The 18,436-nt window shown below is 46.8% G+C and overlaps 1 protein-coding gene across 1 annotated transcript in view; it reads right to left on the reverse strand.

Moving 5' to 3' along the window:
- Cda5 (Chitin deacetylase-like 5) overlaps window positions 1–18,436 on the reverse strand; it is a 371,641-nt gene that overhangs the window by 335,835 nt on the left and 17,370 nt on the right. The gene's annotated exons all lie outside the window — the stretch shown is intronic.

An 18,436-nucleotide genomic window follows, 5' to 3' on the forward strand; every position in this document is an offset into this window, starting at 1 on the left:
TAGTGTGTAAGGGAGAAGAGCGCGCTTGACACTTGCGAACATTTCTGGCACATTACTTGTATGAAAATCCGGAAGACGGAGGAAGTTTCATGAAAGGAAAAAATTGTCATCCGCCCAGATTACAGCACGAAGCTTTCGAAGGAAACCACCCCGGAAATATGTTGGTCGTGAGTTCAATTCGGACTGATTTTCCTTCAAGTGCCAAGTTTTGTTTCTGAGAAACATGTATGACGTTTGCTTTGTGACTTTGTACTTCACTCGGGTGGATGACGTTTTTTCCCTTGAACGAAATTTCCTGTCGGAAATATGATTCGATTTGAAGCTTCCTGTTGGGTGCACGTGAGCTCTTTTTTTGCGCAGGCGGGAAAACTTCAAACAACCCCTCCCTTTGGCGACGGAGTGATTGGCCACCACATCTCACGAAGCACCATTCTCGCTGGTCAGTTAAGATACGACGATGTGGAAAGAAATAGAGATTTCGGAAAACACGTTTCACTTTCCGCTCTCACACGGGTGCTTTTGTGCCCACAGGTAAAACAAACAAGTGACCCTTCTTTGTTATACAGGTCATTTCGTTGTTAAAGTCACCTGCTGTACCACTCACAGCAGAACAGGCTAAGCGCGTTGTGCCAAATAAAACCTTAAATTGAGACGCAGTGAGACGACACTTGCTGAGATAAGCCGCCAATGTTTTTGTGCGCAGTTATTCTGACAGAATGTGCGACTTCAGCTAACCTTATTGCGCTGGAGCTGCTGCGTTCTCTTCAGCAAAATGCAGAAGCTATACGCGGACTAAATCTCAGCAGATCGTCTAATGCCACTGTCGTCTCCTTTGCTTCGAAACATTTGGCTCGTTTACAAGATCTTCATCACTGTTGCCTTCGTTGATGTTCGCGTAGTTTCCGCCCTAGCTGGTTTCGAACAACTCGTCAGTCGTCAGATGCGATGACATCACCACGTCGTCATCAACTGCTACTGATTCATCAGCGGTGGCATTCGCTGATGCTCTGCAAGAAGCAGCGTTCGGCCATTCGTGCAGCAAGTGCAGCAGTGCCCCAAACAACTAAGGTGCGTCGCTAGTGCTGCCATTAGCGCTATGGTGACGTCTGCGAAAGGCAGTGGTAGCACTACGACTTCGTTGTAAAGCAAGAAGTCAGCGGTCAGGCACGCTTAAATGTCTTCGTCGTGCAGGCGCATTTGTTCCAGAGACCTTCTTTGTAGAGGAGTTGGCAATGTATGTGAAATATGCGAAATCGATATATATATATATATATATATATATATATATATATATATATATATATATATATGTATATATATATAGTGATTCAAATAACTGTAGCTAAAGTAGACAAGCACACCCGTGTGCTTAGATTTAGGTGCACGTTAAAGAACCCCAGGTGGTCAAAATTTCTGGAGTCCTCCACTACGGCGTGCCTCATAATCAGAAAGTGGTTTTGGCACGCAAAACCCCAAATATTATTATTATTAAAGTAGACAAGTGCCTAAAGACGTGAACGAGCGCGTATGCATACCGTGCATGAATTCAACGCGTTCCACTGCAAATGCTCTGACGAGCAGGAAATAAAAAAAAATTCATAGTAACTACAGCAGCTAACAAAAGGAAGTTCTGGTGTCTGCTTGTAAAAATTAACGCACTCCGACAGCAACACAACTGACGCACTTTGCTTAGAGGTATAAGATGCTTGCCCCCATCCCATAGCGCAAGCGCATCCAGAAGTCGATTCTTGCCCGTTTATGCCGATCTGATAACGGCGCTCTCGCCCGTCCCTCGAGTCGCCTTGGCGGAAAAGCGAGCACGGGCGCTGAAGACGCGCGGCGATCGAGGAGTGGCGCGCTGTCCCATTTCGCGACGACCTCCTCTCCCCGTGGACGGCGCGGCCGCCGCGAGGAATGCGGCCCAGTCCCGTTATCCGGCTACAAACTGGTTGGAGGCAAGGTCGCCCGGAACAGCGCGCCGCACCGTGAGACGCATGGGCCCGGGTTTGGGGCACGCCAGCAAGCACCTTTGGCCGGCTTTGTGCGACGCCTCATGATGCTCTGACGCGAGAGGAAGCCGTAATATGGCAAAAACAAACACTAATCCTCACTTGAGCCTTTACGACGCCATTCACCCTGTTATGCATTCCTATAAATTCCCTCGCTGCGATCATTGCGCAACGCTTTACCACATGGTGTGCGCAAGCACACCACAGCGCACACCCCACCACGCGGCAATGGGACGTAGCGCTGTCCAGCTCGACGGACCAGCTCAACCTGGTCAACAGAGCGAGAAGTGAAGTTGACGCCGCTGGACCCCTGGACTGAGGGACCAGCCACAGAGGCATAGCTACCTACTCTCGTGTCCTCTCTTCTATAAAGTTTACTATCTCTCTCTGCCTCCAATGCGAAATACAATGGGCGATTCCTCGAATCCCTGCAGAGCCGTGCTGTTCGTTTGATTCTGTACAAGCGTCTCAGAACTATAAAGCGTGCCGAACTGGAAGGCCTATCGTATCGCCATAAACTTACTAGTTCAACACTTTTCCATACGATTTATCACCATCCATCCCTTCACGACGATTTCTTTCATTCACCCTATGCCACCTTTCAACGACGTGATCATTCGTTTAAACTTAAACGCGTAAAGTGTCATTCATCCTCTCGTGCCAACTCATTCATTCCTCGCACGATCGTTGAGTGGCGCAATTTGACATCGCACATCGCCACAGAAACTGACGCAATTTCCCAGATTTGCTTCGCTGGGATGTAAATGTGCTATAATATTTTGTTCATTGTTCTTTCGTTCAGCCTTTCCTTTCTATTATGCTTTGTTTTCACGGCTGTTTTTTTATTATTGCAGTATGTATTGTTGTTGCTTTCTCTATGTTCAGCGTTATTATTGATTGTATCGCTCACCCCCTATGCAATACCTAGCCCGTGGGTGCTTTTAGGGGTAACATCAATAAATAATTAAAATAAATAATTGGAGTCTACGACGTATATGTGCAGCTCTGCGATCGCTTCCGGTGCACGATTCCAGCAGAAGCATGGCCTTCGGGACTGGCTTTGCTAACTCGAGGGAGCCATCGCTGGCGCGTGCGCATGGAAACCACGACTGTGCAACAATGTCTTAGGCACACGTGGCCCCAAACATGCTACATTCTCGCGCCACCACCGTTGAAGCCGCATGTCAATAAAGCGTCTTTGTCTCAATTCTGGCTCAGAATTTCTGACATTCAGATGAGGCTTCACTTCTAATTGGCTTCGGTTCTTCATATACAGTATAGACCCCAAAACAAATGAAAGTAATTAGCAGATTTTGCCTAATTATCTTTCTACGCATTGCGATCGGAGCATGCAATATACGCTTTCTGTCGTAACCAAAATTGACAGGGCAAATTGCACTTCACTGAAAGTGGAAATTCCCTCGTCCACCTTCCGAGGCTGGCCTCGACGCGCGCACGGACGGCGGGAGCGCGTCGCGAGTGGAAAAACCGAACCTGCGACCGTTCGTGGCGAATCATGCCTGCCATAACGCGAGCTCTTGGTGGGGACGCCCACCTTTCTGCGCCTAATTCTTCGCTCACTCTGGGTGCATGTCTTGTGTGAGGGAGCGTATTCTTTCAGTTGTGAGTCGCCTCGCTTCGAAAGAGTCATTAGCGGCTTCGGAAAATATTCCGATTTGCGGCTCACAACGTTGACTATAACGCTTCGGTTCGGCGACGCGGTTGCAGGAAATTTCTTTTTCTTTAAATCTATCACTTCAAGAGAGTTCTTCAACGTTATATTGGCCGTATATTCAATGCTCTTTACCTTAACTCCTGAGCAATTACGTGAAATATTCATGCCGGATTAAAAGTCTCGTTATGCTTACAGAACACAGTAGATGAAGTTTAATCGTATGCTACTTTTGCAGAAAGTCAGCACTAATTCCATCCAAATCATTGTGTGCTCAGTGACAACAAAAAGTAACCGTAAGGTGCGCGCCGAATACAGCGAATCGACATAGATATCCGGAGTGCTGCTTCAACATGTAAACGAATCATGCAACGTTACCCTTTGAACGTTGATGCTAATAAGAGTGGTTTTCGCAATAACAACGATGCGCCGCTATTGGTGTACATTTTTCCGCGTACAGGGAGATACTGCCTTAAGCATCTAACCGGTGTAATAGAACAAAGAAATGGCTTTTTCAAGAAGCGATTGCATGCCGGAGCGGTCTTCGGATCTAAAGATTCGATAATGTTTTTAGCTTCAGAGATGTAAGGGCATTTCATGTAAAAAATAACCGACATGAGCCGTCAATGTCTCTCAATCAGTGCCTTTGGACAATGCCGTTTATCGTTGACCTATGTGGCCACGCAAACAATCTTCAAGATAAAACATGTTAAATTTTTTCACAGTATTCATAACAAAACCGAAAAATGCTGGGAGAATCACTAATAAATGCCCTAGTCGTACTGATAAAAATGAACGTTATTAATTGCTTTATTCCAGTAATTAATTATTCGCGGCGTGTTCAGAAGCAACTGCACTGGTTCACTCAGTTCGTATCTGGCGCGCGACACTTTAACAAGCCAAGTATTTGGCGCTAAGAATAAATAATTAGGAGACCCCTGTTAACAGACACTGGAGGCGCCGAATAGCTAGAGCTCCCGCACCAAATTTTCTGATCCGCGGAAGACAAAGAATTCTATAACAACGCACAAGTTTATCACTTTGGTCTCTGGTGCGATTGTGGGCCCTGCTGCCAGTTTATACAGATAACGGCATGACCTCCCGTTATAAGAAAGGAAGGCCAACTAAAATGGTGTGGACCACCAGGTTCGAACATTTACTGCTTCCAGACGGAAGCATATTTCACTGAGCTAAAGTTCTCGAAACATCGTTCGCAGTTTTAATCTTTTCAGGCGTACTCCGTAGGCATGCGGAAGGTTAACGTCATTCCGCATCAGCCTCTTCTTAACGCCTTCGAGTACTTGACGCACTTTCCGGGCTTCTATGCCTATCTATGCACGCATGTGACTGTGATCCCACCGGGTGACCGAACGGCTGCGGCGTCGGGCTGCTGGCGACCGGATTCCCCACCCGGCCAACCCTGCGGCAATGTGCGGTCCACACGTGCCGCTGCTCAACGAGCCTTCTTCACGCCGACATGGGTCACTGCAGGCGCGGGACTGGGTGCGCACCGCCATTCGAAGAGACTTTTTGTTGCCGACTCGGAGTACTCGGTATGGGCCACTCGGTCGCTGCTGATACGCAATGAGCCTCTTTGACGCTAACTGGGTGTGCGCGAGACAGTGTGTGCCGATCGTCAATGATCGCGTTTGACGCGTACTTGGGTAACTCGGAATGCGCCACTCTACAATGACAAAAAAGAACCCTTAAATTTATCCAATGCTCAGCGGAACCAGGCCCACGTCACGAGGGCTCCTAACGGACAGTCACGCGACGTAGGCGGCGCCGCAAATGCATTGTGCCGCGTTTTAATGAACGCCTCTCATTGAAACGCTACTCTGAGTCGCACCACGAATGTATGTGCCGTTCTTACCTCTCGCCAACTCGGCCCACAGTGTGTGGGTCGCGGAGTGTGCGGCAACCCTTTCCACCGGCGCGCCACCTGTCGGCACCTAGGTGGCGCAGCGCGTGCAGAAAGGGCGGCATGACAAGCCATCAACGTCATCAGCACCATTGAAGCGCGAGAGAGGAGCCCCGTCGCCATCGTTCGCACGCAACGGCGGCTCGTGAACTTCGGGGGCCACGCGCAGGCTTCGCGGTGGCGGCGCCAGACGGCGTTCTTAGGGAGGCGCGAAATTCCCGCTTCAGTACACGCCTCCTACCACTGACTCCTAGATTGCAGAATGCCAGTCAAGTTCGGTTTATTACGTCATGCTACCTTTCCTGACCGTCATAGAATCTAATGAGAATGCTCCCGAGGAAACCGCGGAGATTTTGACGTTATCACCTTGGTCACGCCGGGCTTGGCACTAGAAATTCCAAGTAGCATGATGTCGTAAGTCAGAGTGCGCAGGCATGCCATGTAGGAGGCGTTATTCATACATAACTCGTTTCAACGGTGGCAACAAGTTGTGCCGCTGCATTGATTGAATGTTAAACGCATTACTGTCGGCAGTCATCGCGACATGGATTCTGCGACAGTTGATGTCCATCTCCGTCCTATGGCGATAGCTGCGGAACTGAGCCACTATCTTGGACCAATTAATACCAGGTAGACAAAGTAGGCATCTTCACGCCAACAACAGAACTTCGTTACTTAAATGATATTGCGCGACAAAAAAAAAAAACTTCACCGACGTGAGAGAAGACGACACACCTAACGCAAACTTTCAACTAAGTTTACAGTTTCACTCATGAAGTTAACTTAGATTTTCGCGTGCACAATTTCATTTAAGTTTTCACTCTTTCCCCCAGAACTAATATTGAATGAAATGTCCTGCCTGTCTATGTATTCCTGTCCGATAATATACCACTTAGCATGCAAAAGAATATGTTTGATTAGATTTTTTGTGCCTGTGTGTCCGCATGTAAAACGATGAACTCGACCCATAGTTTCACTGCTTTAAGTTTGTTACAGCTTCTGTATTTCATAGGTGATCCAATACCGCAAATGGCTCTTGGCTGATATATTTTTCTTTCCGCTAACATGCTTCCTTAGATTTTTTCTTCAAATCATAGACAGCCCCATGCCTCTTTAGAATGGCATTGAGAATGGTATAATCACAACTGCAGAAACAATAATCCACACACTGGCATGTAGCCTTCTGTAAACAAATAAAATAAGAAGCCTGATCTGCGATGGTATCCTTCCGCACGGTCGAAGCCGTGGGGCGACTGTTGCTTGTCATGGATTTGTTTCATCTCTGTGGCTTGAACAAATCTCGCGGCGTTATTTGTTACGCCTTATGTTTCTACAAGCCTTCACTTTTTTTGTAAACAAGGCAAGGCAATTATTTTCTCCACACATTCGTAGCCATAAGTAATTGCGATATTTTCAACGCAATATATTCTTGAAACCGACCAACTTGCAAGATGGCAAAGACGTTCCAAGACGGAACCAAGTTTAGAGAACTGTTCATCCCCAAGCTGACTGCCATCGCCATCCCTCAGCTCCCGTACAGACAGGCACCGCTTTTCGAAGGTAACTCTAAACAGTTTGAGAATAGACAATGAAGGTAAATGTTTTATTTACCTTTTTTTTTGAGGTTCTTGTGAAGAATTGCGTGCCTGATCTGCCGAGGCGCACGAATATGTTTCGAAAATCTTCCCAATTTTTTAACTTTAATGGACAGCTGAACAAGTTAACTTTTTATTCTTGTGACTTCAGGTGGAGGATGAAAGACTGAGACGAAATGAAAAATAGGATGTCTGCAAAGACAGCAGAAAATAGTTTAAACGTAGGGGTAAGAGCACCCCAGACGGATTCGGCGACAAGTGGCGCCTCTCTCATCTAACAATGGGCCTGTTCTGCCTTACAGGCCCTTGCTGACTCATCGTCGGTAGGAACGAGGGGGGGGGGGGGGGGGGGTTGCGGACGCCACCCGCATCGCATGCCTTTTGGAGAAGTGTTTGGTTGTCGGTGCTACCCTGAGCCTCACTTAGACGGGGTGAACAGTACAATGGAACTGTGGCAAAGAAGCAAGGCCCTCGAGGGAGCAAGCAGGCAGTGGATGATTGGAGCTTAGTATAACGGCAAACCACCTCAGAAGAACACGAGGGAGGGGGGAGCGTCCGTTGCCTCGATCATAGGCAGGTAGTGTGTCTAAGTATTGTGGGGCACTCAAAAGACGAAATGGCAGGTGCGGCCTCACAAGAGCCACGCCTGCCTGCCTTCAAGGCGTCAGGTTGCTTGTTTGACCCCACTGATGAGTCACTAATGTGTGCCATGTTCGCTCGATCAGAATAAGCTTAGAAAGAACAAGCCTCGTGTTGTTTCTTCACGCGACCCTTCGGAGCCAACTGCTTTCGAGTCTCGACAGGGTCGGACCTCTGCAGATGTGCCAATAAATTCGCAGGCAGAAAATCGAAAAGGATTGTGTTGTGAAAGTGGTCGGCGTTATTCTATGATGAAAAATCGGTGTTGTTACATCAAAGAACGTATACATTTCTTGGGAGCACTCCTATTATTTGAACTAATCTTTCTAGAAGGAGCGCCATTCTTCAGCTTTAATTTTGGGGTCAACATTTGAACGGAAGCGTTACCTAGAGGATTACCCCGGTGAAATCATCCCTCTTCATGTTCATTAAAAAAACATTCGCGAGGCTTCAGCATTCATACGGTTCAAATTACAAGCGAAGCTGTTTAAGCTGCATACCTTAAAACATACATTTCTTTTTTTCACTACGAGAGCCAAGATGCGCCGACACAGAAGCGCCGCCCCGGTCACCGCAGCTGGCATGCGGCATCCGCGCCGGCACCTCCGACGCGCAGCCTCTTGTCGGTCGACAGGAACAAATATGGAAGGCCAGCTCGCTGCGCTAAGTGCGCTTTCCCATATACGTATATGTCGGGGGTGCCTTCAAAGTTCAGCACGCAGGACCCCACGTAACATATGCCGGAAAGGGACCGCGAACCTTCTGGAAGTAAGACGTGCTTACTTAACGTTTTCGGCTGGTGGACCAGCCTTCGTCAGAGTACAGTAGCGCATGAACAATTCATACACAGCTTTAACAGCAGCGCATCAAGAGCAGAGGACGCACTATCTGCGCTGACTAGAACTTACACTGTGCACCATAAATCATCATCAGTGGCACGCATATCAGAATAGAGAACAAAATGAAATGAAGATGTGTTCAAGGTACAATATATACAAACATGACTCTCAGGGTTACCATGATTCTGCCTAGTGAATACAAAATGCCGTACATATACACATATAATGGTGTGATGTCAGCACATGGCATCTCTAAGTGCCACCTCGAATTATCTAAAAATTAAGGTGTTAAATGTACAACTTCAAGCCACATGCGTGAAAAGGCCACACGTGAAAAAAAATATAAAAAATAAAAGAGTAAAATAAAAAAAAGAAAGAAAGACGCGATGAATTAGTCACACGGTAATTGCGCATGCGTTACTGTACTCTTACGAAGGCTTGCCCACCAGCCGAAAAGGTTAAGTAAACGCGCCTTGGGCCCAATAGGTTTGTCATTTATTTCCTGTATGATATATATATGTATGTATATATATATATATATATATATATATATATATATATATATATATATATATATATATATATATATGTGTGTGTGTGTGTGTGTGTGTGTGTGTGTAAACACTATTTCTTTTTCAGTGCCGAATTTATGCGCTTGTATTTGCAACCAAGATATGGCTTCAAGCCTGGCACACGTTCGCAGCGGGTCGGTCCAGTATTGCACTAAGTCCGGAATTAGTCCCATGCATTCCTGTCGTACACACGGACGTAAGCCGGCTAGGGTAGCCCCCTGGGCACATATGCGTGGAATGCAGACAGGGGTGATGCAGACGGTGATTACGTGCAGCTTTACTTGGCGTTTCATCGTGGAGAACACAATCAGCCGCATAGCGAACTAGCCATGGACGTGGTTGATAATTGTGGAGGCTGTTTGACGCGGCATCACTTTAATTCCGGCTGCAGAGTTCTACTTTAGTCTTTAGATTTGTCCTGTTGCAGTGTTATACTTTGGTCTTTAGATTTGTCCTGTTGCTCTCCTTTCCTTTTTCCTTTTTCCTCCCCTCCTTCCTATCTTCCACTTCTGTGTTGCTGTCGCCTCCCTTCAGAAGAGTAGGCAGGCGTTGTGCCCCTTCCGGTGGCAGTTGCCTGCCTGCTCCTCGCTTTCCCTTTCCTGTTACCTGTGTATATGTGTATATGTGTTCAAATAATAATAATAATAATACAGATAAACAGCTACGCTGTAAAAGAGAACGCGTCAAGTACACGGAAAAATCAACAGCGCGTGCATGAATACTGGTTTCTGGAAAGACGAGAAATATGGTGCTACTGGAAAGCACTACTTTCTGCAGCACCCAACGTAGCTACGCAGGTCACAGTAACGAAAGAAAGCAAGTTTATTAAAGTTTGTCGTACGGCTTACCGCTTTGTGCATAATGATTCCTTCTCTATGCGATTTTTCTAGTTCTATGCCCTGTTGTCTAATTTGCATATTGGCTCCAATCGCAGCCAGCGAATGTCTTAACGGTTTTCCGTGTGCATCTCGCGATGGCCAGACTACTCTCTCGCACGGCCGGTTTGAAAAGAACGGGTTCAGTCTGAGGCAAGAAACGCGCCTCCCGACGACGTCTCGACCACAGGCCGGTGGGCAACCTATTGGCGCAGGGAGCAACGCCGAATGCTCCAGCGGCCTGGCGCGATAGGCAACTGTGACGCACATTGCCACCCTGGTCGGTCTTGGCGCCAGGAGGGCACGGCCTCTGTTTCAAAGGACGGCCGGTTATGCTGATGTGAGCGGCCGAACTTATCTGCCCGCTGATCTGCCGAGGACGCGCGTTGGTCGCTCTGGAGCAGCGGAGAGACGTCGGCCACGAGGGTTGACGAAGCACAGAAAACGCGGTGAGCAAGAACGACGCGTCGACTGTCAGGAATGGATGACAGCACCTACTGACAACAGGGCTCATCAAATCAGCAGCCTCTTTCCGCCGGCGCTTCAGTATTTGCTGCAGATGCTCCTTTCGCATTTTGCCAATGGTACGTATGTGCGGAACAGCCCAGGAAGTGCCTGTATTTCTGGCGGGATGAGGACAAGGCGTGTGCTTTGCAGCTTCGGCGACACGGCAGTGCTTCGTGGCGCTATCACTGCGAGACAGACAGCTAGCCACGAGGACAGACTCGAACAGCATTGCGTTTGGGTTTTGCTGTGCAACTCAAGTGTCATAACGCAAGATGCAGTGGCAATACATGGACGAAAACCACAGGATGTCAATAAATCAGACGACTCCTGCGCCAACCAGACCACCACAAAAAACAAACAAATAACACACAGAGAGGGAAACGTGGGGAGCGACCCCCTCTCCCGTCCTGTCTATGCGAAGCATTGTTTGCCTCATTCTTGGAACATTGTGGTGGGTAGGCTCCTACCCCATCTTGATTTAAGAAAACTTACGTGTGATCCCCGTGGGAACCTCTGCCGTCAACCACAGCAGCTCTATTCCTTGTAGGCTACCAACGCACACTTGCCTTTCTCTTTCCGAAGCCAGCCAGCCCTCCGCGCGTGCACCCCTTGCCATTTCATCTTCTTGTGCGCACTTTGAGGCGCTGTGTTAGACTGCACAACCACCGGGACCGGCTCGCTTTGCCCAGTACTTTCCTCGTAGCATGTCACGCTACGTAAAAACTGCGCAACGTTGTATATACTTAAAGGGCGCCCATGCTAATCAAGTTTTAAATTTTTTTCGGTAACTACAAATGCCATCGTTATTTTTAACATGTACAACATGAAATCGCCATATGTACATGCGATTGTATAACACGTAGTCGCTTATGACGTCAGAGTCCCCATGTTTCCCTCGCTTACGCTCGTCCACTACCTATATAAAACCCAACAATTCTCATCTCGTAGTCTCGCACCGAACGGCCGACATTGAAATGACGCCATTCTCGTCATGCGACCGTCCACAAAGTGGTTGCCGTCATGCTATTGTCGTCAGGCACACGCATTCTAGCGACACTCGCACACAACTACTCAATTCACAGGGACACGTCTCACCACCTGGTATGCTTTTTCGGAACCCCAACTAATGTTGGACAGCGAGGTAGCAGCAAAATGCTTCGCATAGCATAGCTTCCTACAGTCCGTGGGATATTCAAGATTTCTCCCCCTTCTGGGTTTGTCTGCTTATCATTAACTATATATCAGCCAGGACGGACAGACAGACAGACAGACAGACAGACAGACAGACAGACAGACAGACAGACAGACAGACAGACAGACAGACAGACAGACAGACAGACAGACAGACAGACAGACAGACAGACAGACAGACAGACAGACAGACAGACAGACAGACAGACAGACAGACAGACAGAAAAACAAACTTCACGACAGGGCATCAGAAAATTTGGTTATGGGAATGCGTTTCTTTCTTTTTCTTTTTTTTAACCTAGGCAGCACATTAGGCAGTGTAACAATAAGAGCTTGGTGGCGCAACAACCCGCCTCGTTCCGAATGGGACGCTCGTGACATCCATCCATCCATCCATCCATCCATCCATCCATCCATCCATCCATCCATCCATCCATCCATCCATCCATCCATCCATCCATCCATCCATCCATCCATCCACCCATCCATCCATCCATCCATCCATCCATCCATCCATCCATCCATCCATCCATCCATCCATCCATCCATCAATCCGTGCCAACACAGGCAAACCAGGCCGTACACGTCTTGTCCGCAAGCGGTGTTGTATAGAGCTCTCCGGCAGGCAGCCAGGCAAGTGCGCGACATGTTTATAGCGAGGTAATGTCCTAATAAAATAAAGATTATAAGGACGGTTGGAAGGCCATGTAAGTAAGCGCTATCCACATATCTGCGTCATTTTTCACAAGCGAGATGCTGTTTTTCTTCTGACTCGTTTTTCGTGTGGTGCTTTCATTTAATTGATTCTACAATGACCACCGAGAAATTGCAGAGGGCAGTGTCTTTGTATTTATTTATTTATGTATGTATTTATTTAAAGATACTGCGATGTTTTCCAATATCTTAGCAGTGTGGGAACATACAAGTACATTCATAGAATTATACAGTGCAAGCAATCATGCTGACGCTTGAATTCAACTTGTAAAAAAGGACAGAATGCATGAAAAAAGGAGCAAATAAACTATGGGCGATAGAGGCAAGAACGCAGGTGCGCATGAAAACGGGATAAGGGATTTAGTACAACGACTTCATCAGGAAGTTTATTCCAATCAACTACGTTTCTTGTACAATAAGAGTATTTGAAATAGTTCTATGCGGTGTTAACGGAGTTACCGCTGGGGAGTGTGTATGACGAGTAGCATAACCAGTTAAATAAGCTAAAATGTCTGAAGTATAAATATGGTGGTCGCAATTCATTAGCTGGAAAAATACTTTTAATCAGAAAACACGATTTTGTTCTGTAATCGAAGAGAAGCCACTATGTTTAAGGAGATCTCTTATAGAAGTTCGATCGTAAGAATTGTAGATATATAGGACAACTTCCTTTTGAATTCTTTCTACTTTTTCAATATTTATTTTTGTGTAGGGCGCCCAAATGATTATTGCATGCTGCATATTGCATAATGCATCTTAATGAGGACACTACTTCCAAGGGATAGTTGTCAAGGTGGTATGTAGTCGATTTATTTGAAGATAGAGTTACATGTAACAGAGTTATTAGCATAAAGTTCAATAGATCAAGTTTTGCATCAAAGAGACACATCATCAAGATCCGCTTGCAGCGTGGTATTGTTTTAGGGAACCAGTTATTTCTCGAAATATTCGTCAAATGCTTTGCCATGCTGGGTGTATATTGCTGCGAGGGACAGCAGTGTAGTGTTGCGTTGAGAGGACATTTTCTCTACTGCATTTTCACTGCTGCCCAAAATACTCACGGAGATGGGCGATAACACGTATACATCACGATAGACGGCGCATACGTAGCGTCAGTGCTTCATTCGTTCAGTGCTCGTTCATAAAGAGAGAAATGCCAGAACAGCAATGCGCAGCTTACGACTGCTTCAACAGAGTGAAAGAGATGATTGCGCATTGAAAATATGCGAAATCAGTAGGACGATGTGGAAAATTTGCCGAACAAGCTGTTTATCGAAACAACAAAATAGGTCCCTGCTCAGTGCCAGGTGCGACGGGCAGACTGGGGGGCAACTTGGAGGCAGCGAGCAGCTATTCCGGCAGCAACGGTGACGATGAGACTCATCTGCCAAATAAATTAGTAAATAAAGATACACAAGCATGAAAGCCACCATGGCAGGCAGCTCATGTAAAAGCAGCGAAGCTGAGACGCTTCCGTAGTATACGCGTGAAACCTCCGATTTTTACGAGACAGTTCTTTTTTTGCTGCGCAAACATGCAAGTACAAAAAAATAGTAAATGCAAATAGTAAGTGACGAAAAAACGCGACCGTTTGGTGTGGCAAGGAGGTGAGGGCGTGGACGATTATCTGGACATGATCTTGAATTATCCACACGACTTGATCGTCAGTGGACCATACGCGAGTGAGCATGTCGGACAGATTGCATGAAACCTCGTTCTTTCCACCGACAGCCAATGAGTGGAACAGACTGCAAGCTGGCTTCACTGAGTGCTCCAGGGAAGACCGGTTCCGCGTTTTTTATCGGATGGCGCGCGGCTGTCGTGTTATTTTGGGCGTATCTCTCTCTCTCTCTCTCTTTTGTTGTGTCAGTACATTAGCGGCGCGTCGTTGCCCTCCTTTTCTGTGCGTAATGTTCCGGTATTGTTTTCGCGTCATTTTTCGCGTCGTATTGATGTCGCATACTCTTTTTTTTTACTTTCCTCTTGGCCTAACAAGGAAACATTATTCGTCATTCCCCTCAGCAGTGATGCCGCTCGAGAGTACGCGAAAAGAGACGAAGAAGCCGCCGACCCGGATTCTCGCGCCCCGCCGCCCCGGAGGAGAACGCGCGAAGCGGCCGCTGAAGCGTCGCCACGGGGTCAGTAATTTATTCTACGATTGATCTTTTGCGTTTTCGCACAGTCATTCTGACTATTGGGTTCGGCAGTTGTATTCATTTGTTGTTGTTCGTCTCGGAGTTTGCTGGCGCTTATTGTGAGGTTGCAAATTAGTCACACGGCTTTAACGCGACAGCTGTTGCAAATACTTTCTTTATAGATTCGTCGCCGCCATGCATTACGTGTGGTTTATTTTTGAATTTTTATTTCATACGTATGTGTTCAGTCACTGTTTCGTCATAGGATCGCGCTTCTGTTTACTCAAATTGTGGGTGCAAACTGATCATTGTTCCTGCGATGGGTCCCTTTTTCATGATTTCCTCCCGAGAAGAAAGGGAAGCACATATTGCGGCGACCAGCCTGTCAAGTGAAGTTATTCGGCGCAGCTCGCACGCTGTTCCGGGCGAAAATCTGGCTGGCTTCGTTCGTGCGACTGTTTGGAACAATTCAGCGATGCTTAGCACCCATTACACATTGTCTCGGGTTCAGGTGGGGCTACATCATTATTAACTTTTAGACAATGAAGAAAGCTCCGGGGCGACTAACTGCCTTCTTTCACTGTAAGGGGCAATTGAATTCGCCTAAATCTAAACTTGGTGCTCAATTTTAATTCTTAAATAAAAAAAAATAGAAAAGTGAAGTGAGGCGTAGGTCAAGTATGCCACCTATTGAAACAAAACCACGAGCGTTTATTGGCCAGCTCCGAAGAACTGCGTAAAGGCTGCCGTCGACATTGCAAGCTATGGTCGCGAGTGGCGCTGCAGGCCCACAATTTCATAGCGGATGCCAATCGGTCATCCTCATCACCCCCACCAATTCAGACGTATCTGTACCTGAAAATCGTGGACTGAGGATGGAGCAAGAGGTTAAAAAGTTGGCAACCAAGTACAAAGTAATTCAAATTGTTACAGACAATCGAGGTCATCAAAAAGGAAATCGGAGAAACAGAGGCAGTGATGGATGCAACGATTGGATACAGAAAATGCCATCGAAGATTCCAAGAATTGGAAGAAATAAATTAGAAGGGAAAATCAGTGCGATAACACACAGGGCACTGCCTTGCTATTTGAGGCTTAAGCTGGTAGCCTAAAGACAAAAATATATGGTAACAAATATTGGCAACATGATGCGTGCGTATGCTGCAGCGAAAATCCGGAGATCCCACGACTCATCCTAATGTAATGTGATCTTATTCACCCAGTGGGACTAGTTGGCAACGTGCACGTTCCAGAAGGGCTTCAAATTAAACTGAATGAAAACTTGAGCCAGCCACCAGTCGAGATAAGCAAGACATTTAGAGTGTTGGTGGAAAAAAGCAGGGAAGAGATTGATATGACGGCGACCCTTACAGGCCTAGGCAGCAGTACAAAGGTATAAAGAAATTTAAAAAAATAAATAGAGAAATAAAAAAGTATAAGGAGATGTATACAAAAGTGCTACAATGAAAAGCACGTATAGTGCACCTGATGAACTCGAGCAGGCTAGGTGACTATCGCTGCACCGTTTCAAAAGGGTTATCAATAAATCATCCTCATGATCATATTCAAGGTACATTCAAGTAGACTAGGCGACTACGTCTCACCGTCACGTTATAAAGGAAATGCCAAAAATTATCATGATCGTCAAGGCAATGAGGCCATATGCGCGCTAAAATTCAGGAAAATGGACGGAGGGAAAGTCGCAGCGTGTGGCAGAGAACTCACGCTACTTCCATTCTTATTTCACATTATCGGAAATTCATTCCTCGTGTGTGCCTTATAGTTTACTTCAATAACAAATGCAAGTGACTTCCTCCCCATAGTGTGCGATGAAAAACTCTATTCAGGTCCATCAGGTCGAGCTAGATTCCTAGCCCGAAACTGGCCGCTGCCCCGTGTGGGGCGAAAGGCCGCATCGCGGGCCCGGTGCGCGGCCCGCGCCTGTTCTCCTATAGCTCGGGGATACGGATAGCCCGACGCTCTTTGGTGTGGTCCTCGTCGCTGCGTAACGCGGAGCACCGCCAGAGCATGTGTTCTGCTACGCTACCGCATCGAGGGTAAGTGTGTGAAGCCAAGGCTTCGGGAAATACTTTGCCTACTAATGGAAGATTGGGATAGGTTCCTGTCTGCAAGAGCCTCAGAGTGGGAGCTTGGGGTCTGCTTAGCTTTGTGTGCGGAGGCGGATATGATCTGCGCGCCAAGTGAAATTGTTTCATGAGTTCGTTGTGTTCATTTTTTTTTTCACGGGGGGGGGGGGGGGGGGCTTCGTTTGAGCTACACAGAAGCGTCAGTTAGGACGGAGAGGTAAATGAACGTAAATGGCGGCACTGGACTAACTTCTACGGAACAACGAGGTTTCTAATCTTGAAAAAAAAAACTGACATTGTTGTACTTTTCAAGCTGCAATAGTGTAAACGGCAGTATCATTTTTTTCGTATGAATGCCAATTTAGCCCCTTTCATAAAATGGTATTATGCGTACGGCAGTTCGCTTGTATAACAAAAGTGAAGTGAGCCAGTTGTGTCGGCGTTGTCTATGAGGTTTCTTAAACGTATTTCTTTGCCAGAAGAGCCAGTTTAAGATAAAAAAGTGCCACAATGTGGGGAAGAGGCAGAGCACGGAACCCAGAAATTTGTGCGGAACATCTGATGTCGCACTACCAAACCTTACGCAGCTACCACTACAACGCCTGTTCTTCAACGTATGTGGCTCATGTATAAACTTGTTTTGGGAAGCTGCGCGTTCGACTCCCGCCAGGAGCAAGTTTCTTTTTGTCCATTTCGTCTCTCTTTTCGTTATCATTTGTAAATTTCCGTAGACATAACGGTCTCTATACTTTCTTCTGTGCCGTGCTTGCGACTAGCAAAAAGTCGAGCCCTGGATTTCTCATCTCGCTTCTTCCACGCATGACGTAAATAGGATGAGGCATGTTTGCGTCAGCAGCAATGTTGAACCATCCTAACGAGACGTGACGCCCTGCATTTCCACGTGCTCGAACGTTCTTTCACAGCTGATGCCAGCACGAAAACGTCAACAACGCACACGCCATTTCCGAGCGTGGGTGCCAAGAGCGCCGCGCACACAAATCCCTCGAAGACGGCGCACACAAAGCCCGGCTGCCGAGATGCAGCAGGAAGGAATGAAGGGCCGACAGATGCAAGGGCCACCGCTGGCTCATTACTGAATGGAATATAGAGAGTGTACTTCTTATATAGACCAGAAAACAGAGCAAGAACAAAGGTCGTGAGGTTCGTTGCTCCGGATGCACATGAGCAACATGAAGCTCAATGTCACAAATTTGAAAGACCAGCAGAACAGCGCATCGGCAACAGCTCACACACAGAAATAGTAAAGTGCTACAGTAGGAATCAAGAACGAAGAATATTATAATGCATGATGCCATATTTCACATCGAAAACAAAACAAGAAAATACATACATCGGCACTGCAATAAAATTTCGACCGTATTTCAGGCCAGAAACTTTCCCTTTACCATACGTTTATTGACAGTCGCTTCAATTACTGCGTTGCGCCATGGTGCAATATGTGTACAATCCATCTGTAGCTGTGTTGCAATACGTTCTAATCCTGGCCCTCCCCATTATTTACTTCTTTCAATTGACCCAGAAACACCCCAGTGTAACCATTTGCAAGAGCATCACATTCTGACAATTCATAGGATATTTAAATGGAAATAACGCTTACGAGCACCCCTTCTGCTGAGAACAAATTTTCGTTCCCAGTCTGCCTCTGTATTGCATCAGCGA

The sequence above is a fragment of the Dermacentor albipictus genome, chromosome 7 (genome assembly GCF_038994185.2).
Source record: "Dermacentor albipictus isolate Rhodes 1998 colony chromosome 7, USDA_Dalb.pri_finalv2, whole genome shotgun sequence".
Lineage (NCBI taxonomy): Eukaryota > Metazoa > Arthropoda > Arachnida > Ixodida > Ixodidae > Dermacentor > Dermacentor albipictus.